The sequence below is a fragment of the Rhinolophus sinicus genome, linkage group LG03 (genome assembly GCF_036562045.2).
Source record: "Rhinolophus sinicus isolate RSC01 linkage group LG03, ASM3656204v1, whole genome shotgun sequence".
Lineage (NCBI taxonomy): Eukaryota > Metazoa > Chordata > Mammalia > Chiroptera > Rhinolophidae > Rhinolophus > Rhinolophus sinicus.
The window spans coordinates 56550375-56574459 of record NC_133753.1 but is presented as its reverse complement, the minus strand read 5'-3'; the positions used below and the strand labels follow the sequence as shown (position 1 = coordinate 56574459).

The window sequence follows — 24085 nt, the reverse complement described above, 5'->3', positions numbered from 1 at the left end:
TTTTGTCTGGCTTCTTTCACTCAGCATATTGATTCTGAGATACATTTATGTTGTTGTTCATATTAATAGTTTGTTCATTAATATTTCTGAGTAGTATTCTATTGTATAGATAAACCATTGTTTATCCATTCACTTGTTACTGGACATTTAGGTTGTTCCCAGTTTGTTGGTTATTTCAAATAAGGCTAATATGAACACTAGCATACAAGAGCAGAATGGCTGTGTCATATGGTAGGTACGGCAATTTCTGTCCAATAAAAACATTACAGTGTATCCTCATCCACCTTATCCACCGGATCTGGCACCGTGCGACTTCTGGCTCTTCCCCAAAGTCAAAATGACCATGAAAGGTAAACATTTTGAATTGATTCAGGACACCAAGGCAGCCACAACAGTGCAACTAAAGACACTCATGAAAGAGGACTTCCAGAACTGCTTCAGAAAGTGGCAAGAACGATAGGATAAGTGTGTTCGAAGCAAGGGGAGTATTTTGAGGGGGATTAATGGCAATGTGTCTTTTACGGTAATACATTTTTAAAAATTTAAACATTCACATTAGTTTTTGACTTTTTAAGAAACTGCCAAATTATCTTCCAAAGTACCACGGCATTCCCACCCGTTGTATATGAGAGTTTCAGTTGCTCCACATCCTCACCAATACTTGGTATGTGTCAGGCTTTTAATTTTAGCTATTCTGGAGGTATCTGATTATGGTCTTTAATTTGCAATTTCCTAATTACTAAATTTTTTAGTGAGCTCAATGGCTATTCGTATATCTTCTTTTGTGAAGTGTCTGGTCAAGTCTTTTCGTTTCAAAAAATTGGTTTGTCTTATTGCATTTTAAGAGGGTTTTCTTTGTTTTGTTTTGCTTTTATATTCTGGATTCAAGTTATTTGTCTGCTATATGTATTTCAAATATTTTCTCCTAATTTGTGGTCTGCTTTATTTTCTTAGTGTCTATTGAAGATCAAAGTTTTTAGTTTTGATAGAGTCCAGTTACCAAGTTTTTCTTTTATAGTTCATGGTTTGTATTCAAGGGAAATTTTGCCAGTCCAAATCACAAAGATTTTTCTTCTAGAAGTTTAACAGCTTTAGGTTTTACATTTAGGTCTCTGATCCATTTTGAGTTAATTTTTGTGTGTGGTGTGAGGTAAGGGTTGATGGAGTCCAGCCTCCCTCCCCTGACATCCCTTATAGATATCCAGTTGATCCAGCACCATTTGTTGAAAAGACTTTCCTTTCCTCATTGAATTGCCTTTGTTAAAAATTGGCAATATATGTGTGGAACTCTTTCTGGACTCTATTCTTTTCCATTGATCTATATGTTTATTTCTTGCCAATACCCAACTGTTTTGATTACTGTAGCTTTATAGTAAGTCTTGAAATATAAAGGTAAAGTTGGTAAGTTGGAAGATAAGTTCTTCAACTTTGTTCTTTTTAAAAATTACTTTGTATGGTGGCCATGGAGGTGTGCTGCTGAGATCGCCTTCAAAAGAACCTGCTGTTGGGAGCCTAATTGAGAGCCCCTTTATGGATTCACCACCAAGTTCACTGAAAGGCCATACTTCTCTAGGTAGCTCCTAACCAATGAGTAATCATGGTGGGGATACTAGTGGTAGTCCATTCTATCTAATGCAGTACTCTTCCAACAGGTAGCCTTTCCTTGGGAACTCTCCTTTCCTGGCCAGAAAAAACCTCTCATAACTACACTAGGGTCCGAAGCTCTTTCCACACAATTCTTCCCTCTCTCCTTTCACTGGTGTCAGAACTACACTAGGGTCTGACAGCTTCCTTACCTACTCCTGCTCATTCCCTTTTATGCTCCCCACTCTTCCCCTCCAATAAATCTCTTGTACATCTAGTCGTGCTGCCTGCTTCTCAAAGGTCCCTAACTGAAATATTTTGGTTATTCTAGGTCTTTTGCATTTCAATATAAATTTCCGAAATCAGCCTGTTAAATTCTACACACACACACACACAAAAAAAATGCCCACCGGAATTTTATTTGGAAGTTCATTGACTCTAAAGGACAATTTCGGCAGAATTGCTACCTTAAAAATACTGGGTTTTATATCACAAATATATCTTGCCATTTATTAGATTGTCTTTAATTTCTTTCAGCCATGTTTTGTACCTTTTAGTGTACAGGTCTTAGACATCTTTTGTTGGATTTATTCCTAAGTATTTTATGTATTTTTTGTTCTACACTATTGGAATTGTTTTTAAAATTTTATTTTCCAATTGACTGCTACTAGTGTATAAGAATACAAGTGAATTTTTGTATCCTGAATTAACCTTCTATCCTGAAACCTTGCTAAATTCATTACTAGTCCCAGTAGTTTTATCTCTGCTCCCCCCACCTTTTTTTTTTTATTTTTTATTTTTTTATTAAATTTATTGCGGTGACAATTCTTAGTAAAATTACATAGATTTCAGGTGTACAATTCTGTATTACATCATCTATAAATCCCATTGTGTGTTCACCACCCAGAGTCAGTTCTCCTTCCATCACCATATATTCGATCCCCCTTACCCTCATCTCCCACCCCCCACCCCCAGCCCCCGTTACCCTCTGGCAACCACTAAACTATTGTCTGTGTCTATGAGTTTCTGTTTCTCATTTGTTTGTCTTGTTCTTTTGTTGTTTTTGGTTTATATACCACATATCAGTGAAATCACATGGTTCTCTGCTTTTTCTGTCTGACTTGTTTCGCTCAGCATTACTCTCTCAAGAACCATCCATGTTGTCACAAAAGTTCCTATATCATCTTTTCTTACTGCCGAATAGTATTCCAAACAAAAATTTCCATGGGAGCCCAGTGTTCTGGTGAGAGTGCTGTAGCTGGAGCCCCTCCTACCATCTTCTGTCTCCTCCTATCGTCTTCCACACCCCCAACACCTTCAACAATAGCTTCTGGAAATTTTTCAAAAACTCCAAGACTCCAAGTAACACAGCTGAAAAATCCACTGTTCCAGAGGAGTTGGTATTTACTGAGCACCTCCCCCATATTTTGTAGGCATTTTATAGGAGAAAGATCCAGAAGTGTGCCTGCTTCCTGGGGTTTCCAGGATAGTCCTAAAACCATGAAAATGGCTTGGAAATTCTAATAGTTTAGCAACTAAATGATGTTTTCCAGACATCCCTCCCCCTCCCCCCCAAATTTCCTCTACTCTCAGAAGAGCACAGATCCCTTCTTAGACCCAATATGTCTTGATTTGTATTTTGAGGGACATAGTTAACATTTCCACGGATGAGCACATTTATTATATCTAAACCTTGTTGAAAAACAAGCTCACCATAGTTCTACTTAAAGAGATAACTAATTCCTAAATTCCTTTACTTCTAAAGATACCACCATCCTTTTGTTTTCTTTCTCCCTTCCCTTCTGCCATCTAATCACCAAGCCTAGTCCATTGTTCTGCATTTGTCTTGGGTTAGGCTCTGTCTTCTGCAGCTATTGTCCAGGCCAGGGTCACACCAGTTCACTCTTGATTAGTTCAGGATTTCAGAAGACTGATCTTCTGGTCTGTAGTATCCTTCTCTGTCAGAGACAATGACACACAGACAAAAATCTGTTCCTCTGTCACTTTTTGTCACAGGTATTCACAATATTCGAAAACCAGGATCCTGCATCAGCAGATCTCGTATTGCTCCCCATTTTCTATTTACTAAATCCATACTCTTTTGTCTGATCTTTAAGGTTTTCTACCAGTGTCCTATATTATCAAGTTCACTGTTCATATTATCCCTACAGCCAACATAAAAAACAAGGTTTGCTGGCCGTTTTATGTGTCCTAAGCACGGTCTCCTCCATGCTTTTTGACCATTTATTCTATATGCCATGAATGCCAACTTTCTGTCAATCTTCAATTTTCCCCCTTATTGTAAACTTTAATCCTATATTTTCCTATCCTAGGATATTTTTCCTCTAATCCTTAGCCTACCTTCAAGACGTGTGCTCTAGAGCAAACCTTTTAGAATTTACTTAGTAAATATCTTATTTGCTATTAAACTAGCTCTGAGGAGCAAAAGTTCCCACATTAACTGGGAAAGAACATCATTAAGCTGTGAGCTTCTTCAAGACAAGGACCATGTCTTATTTAACTTTATATCACCAGCATCTGGCCCAGGGCCAGGCACATTAATTAAGTACAGTAAAGGTAAGTCAAATAGACACCACGCTATGGTCTTGCGCCTTCCGGTAAGTTCCTTAAACGCAGAAGAGTTTCAGCTTCCTCATTAGGAAAACAGTGCTCAGAATATTGACACCATAGGTTATGGACATTAAATAAGAAAACCTATGTAAAGGTCCTAGCACAGAACTTGGCACAGAGAACTCAATCCAACTGAACAGTTTCACATTAACTTTTGAGAATTGTCATCAGAATTGTACAGTTCCCATAATTGTTACTGCATATCAGAGTATTTTTGCTAGAGCCACTTCTGGGGGAAGTACCAAATTCAAATGTGGGAGTTGTAATCATGTAGGAAGAAATAATATTGGTCCAACAGGAGGAAAACCCACAAGGATTACTGCTTACAGTGCCCTTTGTTATCCATTTTTTGGGGCTTATCTGTGACAGTTCTACCATGGAGATGTACATGGTTTATCTTTTTAAGAGATTCCATAAATGTATAATCTGTTTGGACACTAGGCTTCATAACGGTAGGGAACACTTCCCTCTCTTCCTTAATTCCATGCAAGGGAGAAATCATATGATCAGCGAGCTGCATAGCCTTTGGACACCCCAGTGTGTTCACTATCACACGGAACTCTGCATATTTGTATCCAGCAGGGATAATGTAAATCGTTAATACTGAGGAACCGTTAAATCACTTTCATAGATTTAATAATTTTCATACTTTTGGAGTGGCAGTTGTCCCTAAAGTGAACTAAGCCCTCAATTTTTCTATCTGTAAAATGGGGGTAATAGTTTGTACTCTCACCCTCTTCTTAGGATTAACAATTTTTCTGATACAGAGGAAAGAGCACTGGACTGGGAGTCAAGAGAACTGAGTGCTATCCCTCGCTATGACTAGTTGCATAGACCTTGGGCAGTCACTTCAGCTCACTTCCCTCACCTCCAAAATGAGAAGTCTAAATTAAGCCAGCTCCCAGATGAAGAATGATATGCTTTGAAAGAAATGAAATGACTTGAGTGGCTCTCTTCTTCTACTCGGGATGCCAAATGAGAGGAGACTTTCTATGCACTATACAGAGGGGTATTTGGCCTGTGCTGCCCTTGGTAATTATGTGGCGTCATGTGCCAACCATATACGTCATAGCACCACACACCAGCCAGGAAATCAGAGAGGGTGGGGATGTCCGATTGGAGACAAGAACCCTAGCGAAGTAGAGTCATATGGATTACTTGGATACTTTTGTACAAAGATAATTATTTTTTGTACAAAAATAGAACCTATTACTATACATTATTTTCAAGCTTTCTAAGCTGCCCGCCAGCCCTCTGACTTAGTGTAGGAGAGATTACCCATAATATACCCCAGCAAAGAGGAATTGAAAAAAGAAATGGGAGGTTGCCTCTTACATTTGTTGGAGTGTGGACCAAGGATGGACCAAAGTGTAGCAGGCAAAGAACTGCCCCTGATGTTCATTTGATGGTCATGCCAAGTTCAAGGCAGGTCACCTCCAGCCCCCAACTTTTTTGGATCCGTATCACACCTTAGAATTGGTATGTGCCTATATGTATATCATCATATTTTCCAGTTCCAAGAAAGAGCCACAGGGTTCTCAGCCAAAAAATCTGAGTTCAAATCTCACCTCCATGAATTATCTGGCTTTGGGCGAGACACTGCAAGTCTCTGAGCTGATTGACAGACAGATCAAAAGAAGTGGAGATGTGTAGAACGCTTTGTTCCAGGACTAGTTGTGGCTGCCCTGGCCCTCACTCCTCTACAAATGTTCTACCCAGATACTATATTTCAGGGATTTTTTCTAAATGAGCCCTCTAAGATTGATCCCTTTGTCAGCGCTATTTAAAGAGGGGGCAAAACACAAGGCAGAGGCATCAGAACCAGAGGGGACTGCGCATTGCAGTCTTGCAACTCTGTAAGGACTTCCTTGGGAGAAAGCTCCACTTTTTGTAGCATCATTTCACCCCCACCCTGCTTCAGCCACCTAGGTTCTCTTCTTGCCACCTTAACTTGGTGGCATACCACTGGACCCACTCTGCTTCTTGGTTTGGCTTCCTCTCTACCCATGCAGTCCCTAACTCTTGTGGTCCAAGGATGCTCCCTGGGAGCCCTGTCTCAGGTTCTAGTCTCATACAAAGAGTACCTCAAAGAGTCCTACCCAACTTCATTTGGGATGAGCATCATGGCAAGGAATGGTGACATGCCCTGTGGCCACTGCTGCCACAGCCCCACCAAGTGCCCGCCTCCAGTTCACAGCCTGTGGTAGCCATTGAATGAGGCATCTGAGTCACCCCAGCCAACAGAGGCAGGGGTTAAGGAGATTCTTCTGTGGACAGATGCCTGAATCAGAGCTTTTGCTTTACTAAGACCAGAGGGACTATTTGAATGTCAGTTTAAAATAGTTGCTTGTGCCATTGTGGCCCAAGGAAAGCACATAGACTGGGGAGTCAGACTGGCCCTGGGTTTAAACCCCCCTTTGTCATTCACTGTTTAGATAACATCTTGGCAAACTGCTGAGCCTGGTTTACACAAGTGCAAAATGGAGATGCTGATGCCCCTGCACAGCGGTTGTGAGGATTAAACACACTGCACATTGTAAAGTCCCTAGCCCTTAGTGGAACTCCCCTTTGTTCTTGCTTCCCTCTCACCAGAGAAAGACCAAATTATCCAAAGGATGAGCGTTAACATTTTTCTGTTAAAAGTAGTAATCGATCAAGTTCCTGCCTGATCATTTCAATTCAGTTATTCAAGTGTCCAAAGTAAACAGACCCATTTGCAGCATGCATCTCCCACACAGCAGAACTGTTTGGACGTAGGTCTGCCAGCTGTTATCCTCCCACCCCACCCCATGCACTCTCGCCCCCACCAACCCCACCCCAGCCTAAGGTTTGAAGGAAAAAAGCCATCAAGTCTCATCTAGGATTTTTAGACACCAAATAACGATTATGGTTGGAAACTTTTATGAAATTAAAGCTATCTTTTTTCTTAAGAGACCCTCACTAATGAAGAGGCTCATTTTGACTTCCTGGTTTATGATTTATATTGAGACTATTTGTGTAAGTGTGTGTGTGTCTCAGAAGTAACTAATCCTAACACAGCAGAATGAGTCAGCTTAGTCTCTAGTGGCCAGTCTATTTAGAGTACTTCATTGTATATCTCAAAGATTGCAATTGTTTTGCATCTTGGTCAGATGGTTTATTAAGACAGCCAAAATGACAAGCTCTACAGTGCCATTGGTTCCCTTTATTTCTTTATGCATAGATAAAACTTACAAGACATGAGCCTCAAAGGACATAATGACTGCATTTGAAAAATCTTAAAGAACCACTGCAAAAACTTAGCTGCCACTTATGATACAAATATTACCATATCTTTGCTTATTTTTATTCCCCTTCATGTTTGGTAGATTATGGTACACTTAAAACTGGAAACATTCAAACACAGCCAACACAAGTTATATCTTATAATTATTCATCCAAGTTCCTTAACTTAAAGTCACAAACATGCTTCTAAAATAATGACCATACTGCAATACAAGTACATAAAATCTTTAGTTCTCAACGACAAAGCTGTATATGTGTGTGTCTCTGTGCTTTCATGGTACATTTCTTTAAAAAACAGTTTCTGCCGTTCAACTTAAAATACCCAAGTTGCTAACTTCTGAGCAAAGCAATCACAAGAAGGAATTCTTTCTGCCTCAAGTGGTAGCAGTAACAGAAATACAAATCATAAGCAGCTTTTTGTTTTTAAATCAAGTTGTAATCATATTGCATTGATAAGGAGTCTTTTCTTAGCAAAATAACTGTTAAGTCCCAAATTTTCTGGGATTTTCCTGATTTTGAACACTCTGAAACACCGCCAATTTCAGTATTTAGATAAAATATCCCATCTTCTGGTTCCGAGAAGATGTCAACATACAGCTCAATTTAAAGGTAAGTGGCACATGCAATTCATATATATACATATATGTATATATATATATATATATGTATTTATATATATATTCACCATCCCAACTTGTCTTTATTGAAACTGCAATTCTCTGAAAGTCTGTTTGCTTAGATCTGTGCTATCTCTATGTAATGTTCCCAAGCGTTGTTAGAGAGATTTTTATTTCTCTCTCACAAAATATCTCCTTTTTATGCACTTTCAGTACCCCAAGTGGGTTTATAATTACACAGTCCTAAATAAAGGGATACAGAGGAAAAATAATTGTTCCTCACCTCTAACTCCAATTTTCTAGAAAGACACTAAGTCTTCAACTCCCAGCTACCTGAAAAAAGCAAACAAAGTACAGATGGCTGGAATTTCTCCTATTTTCAGTTTTAGAATGAATCTTTTCTTACGGCAATGAAAACAAATAGAAAAATGCTTGGTTTTGTGCTATGAAAGAGAGAAAAGAAAAACCAGTCTTTGCATATTTGCAAGAAAAGACCATCATTTGCCACTAGAACTGACACTGGATTAAAAAGCTGAAGTTTGGAAGTAAAATAATTTTGCTGCTCTTTAAATATTTTAACCATTTAAAAATACATTGAAAAAAAATACGCTACTCCCCTAGTAGTGCATACCACTCGTATGACATTCAGCACACTCCTATTTTGCCACAGTGTGGAATTTCTCCTTTTCAATGAAAACCCACAGAAAGAAACTCTGAAAAGGATAGACTGTTTCCCCCCTTCCATCCTCTCATGTCAATGAAATCTTTTCAGTGAATTGTTTTCTGATCACAAAATTCATGTCCAAGTTGTTTTTTAAAAAATCAAGAAGCCAGTTATTTAATAGAATACATTCTGTTAAAAGTTAGCCAAGACCAACTAATAAGACCTCAAAAATGAACACATTTCAAAGAATTTTGTTCTCTTCAATAGTTGCATGAGTTGTTTTTTTTCTTTCTTTTTTCAGGAAAATGTGCAAATATCAAGGTTACCTGGGTCTGCTGGTCACTTCTAGTTTTTGGACTCTTGAAGATGGTGAGTTTTGCTAATGATGCGCGGCTGTTTAAGAACCGGGTGGCTTTTCTGGCAATCACTCTTTGTGTGCCATCTTTTATAAAGGTGCTTCTTGTTGCTAAGAGATCAGTTGCTTAGAGACCAAATCATTTTAAAAAAATATATATGTCAGGGGCCAACATAAATTATAACCCAATTTTGTCATTTCAGCTCGCCCTCTGAATGTTTGGCTTTTGTAATAGATCGCAACGTACCGAGGGAAGCCAATTACTAATCACAAATAGAAAACTGACCATGAGGAAGAGAAAAGATCTGTGCATCCGTTCCCATGGACAGAGAGTAATGCCTCGGACTCCCTGTGAGGGAGTTACACCGACGCAAGGCTCTCTGAAACTTGGTCTCTGAAACTTTGTCTCCTCATGGGGGTCCTAGACATATATTGGGAATATAGATTTACGTACAGACATACACCTGTCCCAGGCAAACTGAGTCCAGTTTGGAGGATGAAGACATGTGGAGCTACTTCAGTCTTTTCTAAAAGAAAATTAGGAGAAAAGTGCTACACTTAGGAAAATGTAACTTGGAAATCTGAAGTGATCTTAGCCTTCAGGCAGATGTTTTCAGGTGAGAACAATTATCACTGCTTCAGGTCCAGGTGTGTACGTATGTGCTAGAGGGAGGAGGTTTGCATACAAGTCTGCCTTTCATCTTCTCCCTGTACTCAGGTACAGTACTGACCTGGAGAGAGGAGTAAATATAATTGGTTAAGTAGGTGCGATTTGGCTTTGGGATTCTTTCTCTCCCCACTGTCCACACTGAGACTTTCTCTCCTCAAATTACCTGTCACCTTAGGATTAGCCCTTGCAGGGACATTTGCATTTAGGAATCTATTTTCAAATGAAAGACTCTTAAATTTCTTTAGGATTCAAAGAAATGGTGGCTTTCTTAACAAGTAGGATGGGCGATGTTTGGGAGCCAAATAAATTGAGACACAACACTTCATTATGTAACTGGATAACACAACTCCCTCCTGCATCTATCCTTGGTCCCATTTTAGGTGAGAAACAAGCAAATAAGGGATCAAACTCTTGGAGTTAAAAATCAAGATAAGAGACCTAGGATCTCAGAGTTTTTTCTCCAAAGTGCTGGCCATGATAGAACACGTCATGCCTTTGCCTTGATTGGTGGTCTTTATGATGAATACGCTGTACGTGATGGAGACGGTGGAGTGAGGGCTGAAAGCCAGGGTGGAAGTGTCAGGTGGGAGGATTAAGAGTCAGGTATTCATTCACTGTTTAGCTCTGGTCACTGTCAGATTGGCAGCATTCCACCACTCATTTACAAAGTAGATGATGAAAGACCTGCAACCAGTTTGAATTTATTTAGATATATATAGCATATATATATGGCCTGGGCAAATGGGATGGGTCTAATGCTCAGCAAAAATTTATTCCAAGAGGAAATGAAACAACGTTCCCCAACCCAAGCTACGCGTGAAATGGATGCATAGCATTTGAGTTTTACAGAATGAACTCAGGTGTGCCAACTAAGCATCCCTTTTCCCTTAAAGTCTTTTTCTTCCTCTACCCCCCTAAATTTCTCTGTTGCTTAGTTTTTTGGGAGAGAAATGGAAGGGATCTGAGATAAAGGAATTAGGGGTAGAAAAAGGTAAGAGGAAAAAATAAATTCCAAGTGCATAGTCAGTACCTAGGAAGAAATGCTTGTTGCAGGAATGAGGGAGAGGGAGAGGAGGCTGCGGGGGAAAGAGGCCATGACCTTGAGTGTATGTTCTTTGAGGCAGAAAACACCTATACTTTCCCTTCCCCAATTCCAAGTACTTTGTGTACAGGACTTTTGCACTTAGAACAAATGCTTCTGTTAAATTATAAGTCAAAGGAGAAAAAGAGCAGTAAGGATGGGCCTGAGGAGGTTGAACTATTACTTGGCCCTGGTTCCCTCCAAAGAGCGTGCTCTGCAGACATCTGTATTTTGAACCTCAATCTAAAAATAAAAACCTGCACTTCTTCTTTTTCCTCCATCTTGATTTCTCTACTTCTTTGGCTCTCCTCTCCCGGCCTTGTGGCCATTTGCTTTGGATTCTTAGCTTCTACCTCTGGGACATGAGGCCCCATCCCTGCCTTTTGGCTACCTGTTGCCTATCAGGAGGTGACTCAGGCACCATTCTGGATCCCATTCCTTGGCAGGCTCCGGCTTTCACCTGCCTGGGTAGAGGTGGGGAAATGCAAGCGGCCCACTCAGTGGTCAGTGCCGTATCACAGAAAGAAATAGGTTTGGATCCATGAGGGCTCTATCAACTTGAAGCTTTGAAAGGAAATTTTTTGCATGGATGTAACTGTTCGCCCCAAGAAATGCAGTCTAGTTCATTTGGGGTCCTGCAGTGTAGCAGAGCACTGGTCTACTGGTGCTTGAACCACAGAGCCACCCTGACCGCAACCAACTGCTGGAAAGCTGCCAGCCCATGCAGGCTCCATCTCCCAACTTCAGCAATGAGGACAGAGCTGGGATCCTAGAACGGCGGGCTCCTGGAGATGGTGTACCGAGGTCAGGAGATGGTGTACCGAGATGGTGTACTGAGAAACATCAAGCCCCAAAGCATCCTCTGCAGAAGTGGCTGCCCCTGCAGGTGCCTTTTTTAGTTGGGGAAACCAGTGTCCCCTGATGCCACTCCCAGCTGAGCACCCAAAGATCCTGATGCCATCTATTCTATTGCCCAACTGCCAGTAATTCCCCCAGGACTTGCCTCTCCTGGTTAAAATACAGACATCTAGGCACCATTTCTAGAAAGGCTCACATCACCCATTCTTTAACTAGGAGGTAGAAAGCATCCACTTCTCTCTTGTGAGTGTAGTAGCCCGAAACTCTGTTTCTATTTCTCCAGGAAACTGCTCCTGGAAGAGGTCAAATAGTCCATAGAAAAGCATGACCTGCTAGGTAAGAACCATTTCCACTTCAGGAGTTTGGGGTCCTTTCCAGAAGGACCTCTGCATGCAGCGTGGAGGAGCTAGTACAAGTTTGACCAGCCCTGAACAAAGTTGCTTTTTCCCAGAAATCTACCCTTGCCTGATGCCACCCATGTGCTGGGCAGAAACTTACTCTTAGAAGCCAGAGCACCAGGGGGCAGCAGAGGAGGGCCTGCCCTGGAAAAGTTGCCTCCTGCCTTCCAGCCCTGAGAGGCTACTATTAAGAGTAGGGTTTGAGCAGCAGAGGGCAGCAAAGTACAACTGCCTCAAGGTGACAGCCAAGGCTACTTAGGGAGGCCTGAGGTCAAAGGGCAGAGGGTCTGCTCTCCTAGGGAGCAGCTGCCCATCTGGCCAGAGGTGCTGCAGCCAAGCTTGTCCTTTGCGCTGATTGCCTCTCTGGACTCAAAAAATGTTTGTCAAAGTCCACAGAGATTTCTGGCATGCTCAGACCTGAGACAAGGAGACCTGGCTCAATGGTGAACAGACCTCAAGATACATGGGTATAGTTGGCTTCCCCGATCGTGCACCCTCCTCCTGGTCTCACCCCCTCCTTGCAGTGACAGAGGCCTTAAGACACTACATTTCATCCTCCCCTTTTGCTACCTCATCATAGCCCTTCTCAGCAAAAATTCCTCTAAACACCTTGCTCCCCATTCAGATTGTACCCCAGCTTTGTGGGGGATCCATCTGTCCACATGTACAGCTACCAGTTGTCCAATAATTACCTAAAGAGCAAGGCCACCCACCATGTATCACTTGGGTGCTCAGGAAAGGCTTGCCCTTGCACTTGTCACCAACACTGGGCCTGATCCAGCTACATAGGGAAATTCACCTGTAACCACTCTCTGCCCCTTCTCTCTTGTTAAAACACCCCTTCCCTCCCTACCCTCTCCCTATCCACCCCTGCCACAGAAAATATGGCTTCCACCCACACCTAATTTCCCAGTGCTCTGGTCATACCAACACTCTAGCAGCCAGCTTGTCGTTGGGGGGAGCTAGGGCCTTCCAGGAAGGCCTCAGAGCCTTGTTCTGACATGTTGAAGACCACAACAAAGAATCCACTGACCACCACGAGGCTCCAGAGCAAGCACATGTGTCCAACTCATCTTGTTAGTTACCAGACATGCAAGGCAGGGAGCTCTCAGACTGCAATTTGCGTGATAACATAACAAAAGAACACGGCCTAATGAGTACCACCACATAGTCCAATTTCCCTGCTTTTCTTGGGCAAAGAACAGTGCTGTTCTTCTCAAATTGTCTGGCCCTTGTTGACCCTCTTCACAGCTGGTAATTTACCTCTAGTCACTGCCTTTGACAACTTTCAGGTATTAATTATACCCATCTGTTAAGTAGTTTACTGAGTGAGAAAAGACTGGGGAGAGGGATAGGCAACAAGAATATGAGGTGGTGGGGGAAAGATGAAAACAAACAGAAACCAAGCATCCTCTTGAACTAACAAAGTGATGTGGTCCCACAAAGGTGCATACATTAATACCCACACAGGAACCTACTAACTCCGGAATCTTCAATTCCTCAAGAAAACAGATTGAGGGTAATTAACTGCAACATAATTATAAACCAACAATGTTATTTTAGCCAAGTACAATTAAACTGAGCAAAGTTCTCATAAATCAAACTACTCTCCATTTTTCTCTCTTTTCTGAGTCATCTCTGAGTCCATCTCTCCCTATCTCCCTCCGCTCTTTACCTGTACGTCCCCACCCAGCCACCTCTCATCTGCAGGTAAGCCCTGTTTCCCCCGTGCTCCATACACCGCCGCTCAGACACACATCTTTAAATAAGGTTGGCTAAGATAAAGGCCAAGAAGCACTAAACTAAAGTGCTCTGTCTTCATGCACTTGTTTTGTTGGGATTTCTTTCCCCTCTCGATGGTTTAATCCTGTCTGAACCACAATCTCCAACCATCAGGGTACCAAGTCCTTCTTATTTCACTCAGCACATCGCATTTCGAAGCCAAGTGTGCCCTGACCTCCAGGCACATCCAAAGCCCACTGTGTAAGGGCACCAGGCCTTCGATAGCTTAAAGGGAATCTTCTTTAAGAAGTGCAAAGGTTCTCCTGCTGTATATGATCCAGACACTGTTACCTCCTCCCCATTCATGGTTTCCCAACTGTTTTCATTCTGCAGGGCATTTGTTGATTTGTAAGCATGGAGCAGGCAACCAGTAGACATTTGATGAAAATCCCCCAAAAGGAAATAAAAGGCAGGATCTGTGCCCTGGAGGTACACTGACTTATGTATACAAGCAAGAAGTTGACACCTCACACCTGTGACATCTGGAGAGAGGTAAGCTGTGGCCTCAGAATGCACCTCTAAGAGGCCTCGAGAGGGGAGAGGAGGTGCTGCTCCAGTCTCGTTGAGGATGAATGCAGCAGAAAAAGCTCTTCGATTCATCCTACCCGACATTGACATCCGGAGGGCGGCATCAACAGAGGGCAGCATTGACAAGAGGGCTTGTCACCCCATGTTCCTCCCCCACACACTTCATCCAAATGACACCCACTCCCAACAAAAACCAGAACTTTGGGAATGAACTAGAAACCTTATCAGTCTTTCCTTCTTGGCCTATCCGTCCTTTCCAGTCCTCTAGGCCAACCCCAATCAAAATAATGAAAAGTACATTCTTTGCGAAAGTACTGGCGGAGGGAGGCCATTTGAAAGTAGGGTGTGGACCTGGCCAGAGTGGATTTGGGACAAAGGTGTTTTGGCCTAGGTGAGGAGGGGGGCGCCTGGGGAACCTGTGTGGGAACAGGCACCTTCTGCAGAGCTGCAGAACCAATGTCTGTGCTGCAGCCGCCTGAGAACCTGAGAAGGCTCACAATGGCCTCAAGAAAGCGGCACAGGAAGTAACCCCTACTTTAAGCTGGCTCAGTTTCCTGGTCACTTCAAAACAGACTTTGTACTGTCAAGAGACATGGAAGGTGAATTAAACAGGGAGAGGTTTATTACTGTACAACTAGGGTTTTTGGCTAGTTACATTCTTCATGAAAGTGGGGGTTGGGGGTACAAGTCTCTGACAATCAGATATGCTGAATTATCTTGTAACAGTCCCACTTTCCATAGTGTTTTATTCTTGTCACTAAAGGTAGTTAACTTTTTTTTAATATTTAACTTTTTTAATTGTTATTTTTGTTAATTTTTCAAATCCTGTTGACATATTAGTTTCAGGTGTACAACATAGAAATTAGACATCTATATACCTTACAAAGTGATCACCCTGATAAATCTAGCACCCATCTAACACCATTCATAGTTATTACATTATTATTAACTATGTTCCTTATGCTGTACACTTTACATCCCCGTGACTTTTTTTTTTAATTGGGGAATATTGGGGAACACTGTTTCTCCAGGGCCCATCAGCTCCAAGTCGTTGTCCCTCAATCTAGTTGTGGAGGGCACAGCTTAGTTCCAAGTCCAGTTGCCATTTTCAATCTTTAGTTGCAGGGGATGCAGCCCACCATCCCATGCGGGAATTGAACCAGCAAACTTGTTAAGAGTTCGCGATCTAAACAACTGAGCCATCCAGCCGTCCCTCTGGAAGCTCAGCCGCAGCTTGCTGTCTTCAATCTAGTTGTGGAGGGTGCAGCTCACTGGCCCATGTGGGAATCGAACCAGCAACCCTGTTGTTCAGAGCTCGTGTTCTAACCAACTGAGCCATCTGGCCGACCCCCTTCCCCCAACCCACTATGGCAATTTTGTAACTGCTGATTTGTACTTCTTAATCCCTTCACCTTTTTTTTCCCAACCTCCTAACCCCTCTCCCATTTGGCAAGCCATCAGTTTGTTCTCGTATCTATGAGTCTGTTTCTGTTTTGTTTGTTCATTTATTTTGTTGTTTAGATTCCACATATAAGTGAAATCATATGGTATTTGTCTTTCACTGTCTTATTTCACTTAGCATAATACCCTCTAGGTCCATCCATGTTGTTGCAGATAGCAAGATTTCATTCTTTTTTATGGCTGAGTAATATTACATTGTATGTATGTACCACCACTTCTTTATCTATTCATCCATTGGTGGACACCCAGGTTGCCTCCATGTCTTGGCTACTGGAAATAATACTGCGATGAATATATGGATGCACATGTCCCCTTGAACTAGTGTTTTGTATTTCTTCAGATAAATACCCAAAATTGAGATTGCTGGGTTCTTCTTTGTCTCTTGTTATAGCCTTTGTTTTAAAGGCTTTTTTTAAAAGGCATTTTCATCTGGTATAACTATTGCTACCCCAGCTTGTTTTTTTCATTTCCATTTTCATGAAATATCTTTTTTTCCATCACTTTACTTTCAGTCTGTGTCTCGGTCTGAAGTGAGTCTCCCATAGGCAGCATATGTAAGGGTCTTGTTTTCTTACTCATTCAGCCACCCTATGTCTTTTGATTGGAACATTTAATTTAATCCATTTGCATTGAAAGTAGTTGTTGGCAAATATGTAGTTTATCACTTTATTATTCATATTTTTTATCTTCTCTTCTTCTTAAAGAAGTCCCTTCAACATTTCTTGTAATTCTGGTTTGGTGTTGATGAACTCCTTTAGTTTTTTCTTGTCTGGAAAGTTCTTTATCTGTCCTTCAATTTTAAATGATAGCTTTGCTGGGTAGAGTAAATTGTTGTAGGCCTTTGCTTTTCATCACTTTGAATATTTCACATCAATCCCTTTTGGCCTGAAAAGTTGCTGTTGAGGAATCAGCTGACAGACTTATGGGAGCTCCCTTGTAGGTAACCAACTGCCTTTCTCTTGCTGCTTTCAAGGTTCTTTGTTTTTAATCTTTGTGATATTAATTATAACATGTCTTGGTGTGGGGCTTCTTGGGTTCATCTTGTTTGGGACTCTCTGCACTTCCTGGGCTTGTATGTCTATTTCCTTCACCAGGTTAGGAAAGTTTTCCATCGTCATTTCTTCAAATAGGTTTTCAATATCTTGCTCTCTCTCTCTCTCTCTCTCTTCTACTTTAAGAGTTACCCCTATGATGAGAATGTTGGTAGGCTTGATGCTCAGAGGCCCCTTAAATTATCCTCATTTTTTTGGATTCTTTTTTCTTTTTGCTGTTCTGATTGGGTGTTTTCTGCTACCTTATCTTCCAAATTGCTGATTCAATCTTCTGCTTCATCTAATCTGCTGTTGATTTCTTCTAATATATTCTTCATTTCAGTTATTGTTTTCTTCATTTCTGATTTATGTTTTCTATCTCATCCTTATGTTTCCTATATCTTTTCTAAAGTTCTCCCTGACATCACTGAGCATCCTTATAACCAGTGTTTTGAACTCTGCATCTAGTAGATTGCTTATCTCCATTTTTTTTAGTTCTTTACACCTGGAGATTTGTTCTGTACTTTCATTTAGGACATGTTTCTTTGTCTCCCCATTTTGGCTGCCTTCCTGTGTTTTGTTTTGTTTTTTCTATGTATTATGTAGAGCTGTTATGTCTCCTGGTCTTAGTAGAGTGGCCTTATGTAGTAGGTGTCCTGTGGGGCCCAGTAGCACAATCGCCCTGGTCACCTGAGCCGGGTGTGTCCCTTGTGTGGGTTGTTTGTGCCCTCCTTTTTTAGATGAGCCTTGATTGCTGTTTGCCTGTCAGTAGGAGGAATTGACCCTCAGGCTGATTGGTTGTGAGGAATTGGCTGTGACTACAGTGGAGGAGTTGTGGTGCAGAGCCTTACCCTACACATCAGGATTTGCTTTAGCAGGGTTCCGGTGCCTGCCCAGTCAGCCCTTTGGGTGTGTCATCTGTGGAGTTGGCCTGGTGGTGCTCTGGCATCATCTGAAGTCAGCCACCAGGTGTACCAGCACCAGGGCTACCTGGGAAGGGCCCTGCCAAAGGCCAAGTTTAGCCTCTGCTTGTGCCCTGTTTGGGGCCACCTGGCATGAGCCACAAGGTGATCCTCAGATTTCTTCCACCTCCATTAGGCTTGGAGGTGCCTGGGAAAGGCTAAGTCATGAACTCAGGCCATCTGCCACTAGTGCCAGGCTTGGGTCTGCTTAGCAAGTGGTACAGGACACACTAAGGCCAAATGCTGCTGGTTTGGGGTTGGTGAATCTTTGAGAGATTTTAGGAAAATTTGCAGCATGAGCCAAGACAGGACATTTTTATGGAAAAGCCACTGAAAGCAGCTTGGATGGGATCTCAGAGAATCACCAGGGTGGCAGAACGAAAGTTATTAGTGAGGTTGATGGAAATGCAGATATGTGCATGCTGGGTGGTGGGGAGAGCTCAACAAAGTAACAGTGGCCGGCTGCCACTGTTACTTCTGTCTGAAAAGAAAGCACTTCTGTCTGAAAGAAAGCTGACCCCTCCAGCCCTCACCCTGAAACCAGACAATTCATTTCCTCCCTGTATGTCCCGGGTGCCTTTTGAGCTGCTGCCCCAGCACTGCCGTTCAGAGTGAGTGAGTCTGTCAGCAAGTCAGTCCATGTGTGGGCCCTTTAACAGGAACGCCTGGGACTCCAGAAGCCCTCCATCTCTCACTCAACCACAGTCTGCAGTGGTTTTCACAGCCAAACCTTGTGTGGACTTCTCTCCCCGGCACTAGAACCCTGGGTTGGGGAGCCTTATGTGTGGCTGGGACTCCTCACGCCTCAAGGGGGACCTCTGCAGCCAAGATATCCCTTCCTATTTTTAATCTCCACACATGAGTATGGGGACCAGCTCATTCTGTGTCTCTACCCCTCCCGAAGGTAGTTAACTTTGTGCTTTACTAAACACACAAATCTTTACATTTCAAAGGCTTTGTTAGACTTTATACACATTTCTAAAACCATTTTAAACAAATTCTTTCTCAAATCATGAGTTTTGGAAAACAAGGTCCCTGGATGAGTAGGTGACCTGGCCACTGCTTATGCAATTCCTGAGACAGTTCCAGGAATAGAGCAGCTCTTCTAGGGTGCACTTGTGCCTGACTTCTGCCCCAGGCTTCACATTCCAAGTACTCTCATCAACAGTCTGAATTTGTCTCTGCTTGTAATTATTCTTGGCTCCTTGCCATAGGAGGCTGCAAACCACCTTCCTATCTCTAGCTGAGTGGGTGCTTTGGGATCTTCTGGAATGCTTTGATCACAGGCTCACCTGCAGCGCTCTCAGCTGCCCACTGTGCCTGCCCCCTTTCTTCCCCACTCTCCTTCAGACAAGCCAGGATCCCTGGATGTCCTCTCCATAGCCCTTGCCAGAACACTTTCCTGAGTCATTCCTCTCTTCTAGGAAATGGTATCCAACCCCTTCTGTTATTTCTCTAGAGCTATTTGCATTTTAAGCCTTTTTGCATCAAATCAAGGAATGTAATCTTGCCTCTGAATTTTAGTGTTAACCCTCAGGGAGCTAGAGGAGCTAGGGCAGAGGCTCTTTTTGGTACCCCAATATCCTATGCAACACTTATGCTACCAGACCCAGTAGAGGCTGATGAGGCTCAAGCATGAACAGCACCCCACTCCTCCTCCACTGAACTTCAGGCCCACTACTGAGTGAGTGGGTGACAGACAGCAGGTGTGTAACTGAGGCTGAGTTGCAAAACCATGTTTTAAAGGCCGTTTTCCCTGTCTGGTCCCAGCCTGCATGAGCTCATACCCCCCTAATTCCTCAGAGTTTCTATTTCACATTCCTACTCAGTTTCCAGGAATCACCTGGGAAAGAGGCAATGTGTTTCCCTTTGCACAATGCCTGGCACATAGTAAGCACTCAGTTAATGTTAGCTATTAATAATAAAAAGAATAAATCCAGAATGTATCCATGGGATGGATAGAAGCTGCTAGGAGTAGTCAGGAGCCCCAGACAGTGGTGAGCATCTAAACTCTCAGCACATGGTGGATTGTTCATTTAACGTTTCTGAACTAGAGGGAGTTTCAGCTCTTTAAAGTGGAAAAAGAAAGGCTTTTGTCCAAATGAAAATAATATGGGTCCCTTATTTCCTAAATCTCCAGGAGAGTTGAAAAAAGAAAAAGGCTTTCTATGCATTGGCTAAACATTCTGCTCAATACCTAAGATGGAGATTTATGACCAAACACAACCCACCCACTCATCCCCATCTGTCTTCTGTCTTGGCTGTGAGAATTCCAATGGGCCAATTGATGTAGAGAACTTTCATAGGACCCAGCCAGCACTTTCTATGGAAGGAGATAAGGCTAATGAGGTGAGTTAAACTAATTAAGCAAGATCTATTTGCAAGGTTCTCACCTAAAGCCAGGAAATAGAAAGATCAATGAGGTTCCACCTTCAGAGTCCAGAATTAACTTGCTACCTCAAGCCCAGGAGCACTACATTGCTTCTTCCCCTTCCCTCTCCCCTGTCACATGGCTCTGCACACTGGGAGTGGAAGTTTGTCTCCATTTCCTGAGAATCTCTGGATTTCCAACTGGTCCTCTAGTGCTGCCTGGACTTCTAAAACTATTAGGTTGGTGCAAATATAATTGCAGTTTTTGCATTTGTTGAAATTTGTCGTTTGATTCTTAAATAAATGTGGTTATGTTATACATCATGTTAATACATATGTCTCGCTTTATATTTTTTTTTGCTAATGACTTATTACTTGCTGTTTATTTCATATTTATTTTAGACTATGGAAATGTTAGACAAAAAGCAAATTCAAGCAGATTTTATTTGAGTTCAAAATGTGTCGTAAAGCAGTGGAGACAACTTGCAGCATCACCAACGTATTTGGCCCAGGAACTGCTAAGGAACGTACAGTGCAGTTAGTGGTGGTTCAAGAAGTTCTGCAAAGGAGACGAGAGCCTTGAAGATGAGAAGCCTGGTGGCCAAGCATCGGAAGTTGACAATGACCAACTGACAGCAATCATCGAAGCTGATCCTCTTACAACTACACGAGAAGTTGCCGAATAACTCAATGTTGACCTTTCTGTGGTCATTTGGTATTTGAAGCAAATTGGAAAGGTGAAAAAGCTCAATAAGTGGGTGCCTCATGAGCTGACCAAAAATAAAAAAATTTCGTCATTTTGAAGTGTCATCTTCTCTTATTTTACGCAAAAACAATGAACCATTTCTCAATCAGATTGTGACATGCAACGAAAAGTAGATTTTATATGACAACCGTCAATGACCAGCTCAGAGATTGGACCGAGAAGAAGCTCCAAAGCACTTCCCAGATCCAAACTTGCACCAAAAAAAAATGGTTATGGTCGCTGTTTGGTGGTGTGCTGCCAGTCTGATCCACTATAGCTTTCTGAATCCTGGTGACACCATTACATCTGAGAAGTATGCTCAGCAATCGATGAGATGCACCAAAAACTGCAACGCCTGCAGCCGGCATTGGTCAGTAGAAAGGGCCCAATTCTTCTCCACGACAACACCTGCCCAACTGCACATTGCACAACAAACGCTTCAAAATTTGAACGAATTGGGCTACGAAATTTTGCCTCATCTGCCATATTCACCTGACCTCTCGCCAACTGACTACCACTTCTTCAAGCATCTCAACAACTTTTTGCAGAGAAAACACTTCCATAACCAGCAGGATGCAGAAAATGCTTTGCAAGAGTTTGTCGAATCCCGAAGCACGGATTTTTACTATACAGGAATAGACAAACTTATTTCGCGTTGGCAAAAATGTGCTGATTGTAATAGTTCCTATTTTGATTAATAAATCAATTTGAGCCTAATTTGAGCCTAGTTATAATGATTTAAAATTCACGGTCCCAAACTGCAATTACTTGTGCACCAACCTAATACATAGCTGGGACACAGACTTTGATTCTCTGTCTAGGACTTGCTGTGCTCTTTGCCCTGAGGGCTAGGGCCCAGCATCCAGGGGCTGGCAAAGCCCCCACTTCACTCTGAGCAGCACCAGGGCCCAAAAGCATTGCCCCTATGTTCTAGGTTAGATGCTCTTGGGTAAACACTGGCTCCTTCCCTGCACCTCACCCTCAGAGTTTGTGTCACTTTGGTCCCAGCATGTCTTGTGATTGAGTCAACCTAAGTTTGGCAGAAAACTAGGTTTGAGGCAGATTATAAAAAATCTTGAAAGCAAGGGTATGGAACCAGGTATGGGAGCACTGAAAGTTTTTAAGCAAGGCCTTCTTATGATCATAACACTGCTTCTGGCAGTGGTGGTGGGCAGGGTGGATTGGGTGGGCAGAGCCTGGAGGCAGAGAGACTGTTTTCATGGAGCCATATTACTGCCCCTCAAGGCGGGAAAGAGGGGACCAATGTGAGAGATGCTTCAGTAGAACTGACATGGATTTGGGAAGGTACAGGGAAGGGAAAGTACATTAAACAACTAGACAAAACTATCTTTTGAATGTCTTCCCTGGCCAGTCCCAGCCGGTATTGAGCCCACAATTCCCTGACTCCTTAGAGTTCCTATTTAATTGAGCTTCCTGCACAATTTCCCATGAGCCACCTGGAAAAGAGGCAGTCCCACTTTAGAGAGAAAATTTTCGTGCTAATAAGAAATGGGCAAGAGGACCAACAATTAACAAATGCTTATTGCAGAACGAGCACTGGTAGCCTTCATGAAACATGAGACAAAAAGGACCTTGCTTCAAAGCCTACACAAAAAGTATAGAACCAAGATTCTAACCTAGGTGGTGTGTCCAAAGTCTTTGCCTTTTGCACTACAGAGTGTTTCTCTAGAGAAGCCAGAAGGGGAAGAAAATAGAGGGGGAAAGATGATGGCTTTGAACATGTTGAGGGGCTGGCAGGACAGGCAACATTCTGGCCAGCAGTTGGAAATGTGGGCATGGAGATCTGGAAATAGATCTGGATCAGAAGATACAAATCTGGAAGTCAGCTGAATCACTGTTACACTGGAAACTCTGGGAATACATCATACACAGGAGAGAGAAAGATCAGGGAAGTAAGCTCTGAACAAAACCCTGAGAGGCATCTGCAGCTTAGGAACTAATGAAGAAGCAGAAAAGAAGCCATGAGAGTAGAAGGAAAACCAGGTGAAGATCACTTAACAGGAGTCCAAAGAGGACAAGTGTAAAAACAGAGGGAAAAAAGGCATCAGCTTAGAACACTTCATACTGACTAGATTTGAAAAAGAAAAAGAAGTCCAGCAGCTTCAGCAGTTAGGAACACACTGTGCTCTCCCATCAGTCAGATTCAGTCAGATGGTGGGCAGAGAAGCTGTGGAGACAGTAAGTGTAGACTCTTCTTTCAAGAAATGTGGTGGTGCTCTTTGGGCGAGGAACTGTTGGAAGTAGACATGAGTGTACTGTGTCTGTCGGGAGCAACGCAGTCTATGCTTAAAAGAAGGGATAGTGGAGGTTCCCTGTGCTCCGGCCATCTTTGCATGGCAGGATGGCAGAGCCCTGATTCTCGCAGGCGGGTCTATAGCGCCACGAGGGGATATAAGAGGTTCAGCAATGTGTTATCCTCGAATAAAGATTCTAAATCACTCTTATTTCCAAGAAGCATAATGACCATGTTGGAATTGGAATGCTGGCAGACATCTTCTAACCAGGTTGTCAAGTGGTTGAGTGTATCTCTCCTTGTAATATCATACACAAGTAAAGCTCCTGCTGCACCTCTGTAATATGACCTTGTGATGGAACGAAAGGATTCTTGCCCTGCCGTATCCCATATCTGAAGTTTTACTTGTTTTCCATCAATAGTTATCATTCGAGCACCAAACTTGACACCAATAGTAAGGTCATGCACTGGCTGGAACCTCTTGTCTGCAAACTGTAGCAGTAAGCAGGCTTTACCAACACCTGGGTCGCCAATGGTGATGTACTTGAAGAGATCGGCGTACACCATCGCCATGGCTGCTTGGTGCCAGGGCACACGGCTCCTCCTCTGGCTACTGCTCCTCCTCCTCTGTGCCCCTCACCCTGGCACCGCTCGGCCTCAAAACGCCAGGCCCCGCCCGCCGCAGCCACTGCCTTCAGCCTCCGGGAGTGAGGGGCTGAGAGGAAGCCAGACAAACGGACACTGCCAGAGCCGAGTAAGACAGCGCCCGGCCACGCAGAGTTGAACAATAATCTGTATTCTTTACTTCTGATTGGTTCCATTTTATAGTT

General features: G+C 42.7%; 1 protein-coding gene and 1 long non-coding RNA gene across 3 annotated transcripts in view; one reads left to right on the top strand and one right to left on the bottom strand.

The window, feature by feature from the left end:
- CYP19A1 (cytochrome P450 family 19 subfamily A member 1) overlaps positions 1 to 9244 on the bottom strand; it is a 77677-nt gene extending 68433 nt beyond the window's left edge. Inside the window, exon 1 of the mRNA XM_019730620.2 lies at positions 9087 to 9244. The gene's annotated coding sequence lies outside the window, so the exon portion shown is untranslated. The remainder of the gene's footprint in view (positions 1 to 9086) is intronic.
- LOC141570588 (uncharacterized) overlaps positions 1 to 23357 on the top strand; it is a 122254-nt gene extending 98897 nt beyond the window's left edge. For both annotated transcript variants that reach the window (XR_012494754.1, XR_012494753.1), the window contains 3 exons: positions 9062 to 9129; positions 14238 to 14396; positions 20659 to 23357. This is a non-coding gene — a long non-coding RNA (uncharacterized LOC141570588). The remainder of the gene's footprint in view (positions 1 to 9061; positions 9130 to 14237; positions 14397 to 20658) is intronic.
- Positions 23358 to 24085: the final 728 nt, after the last annotated feature.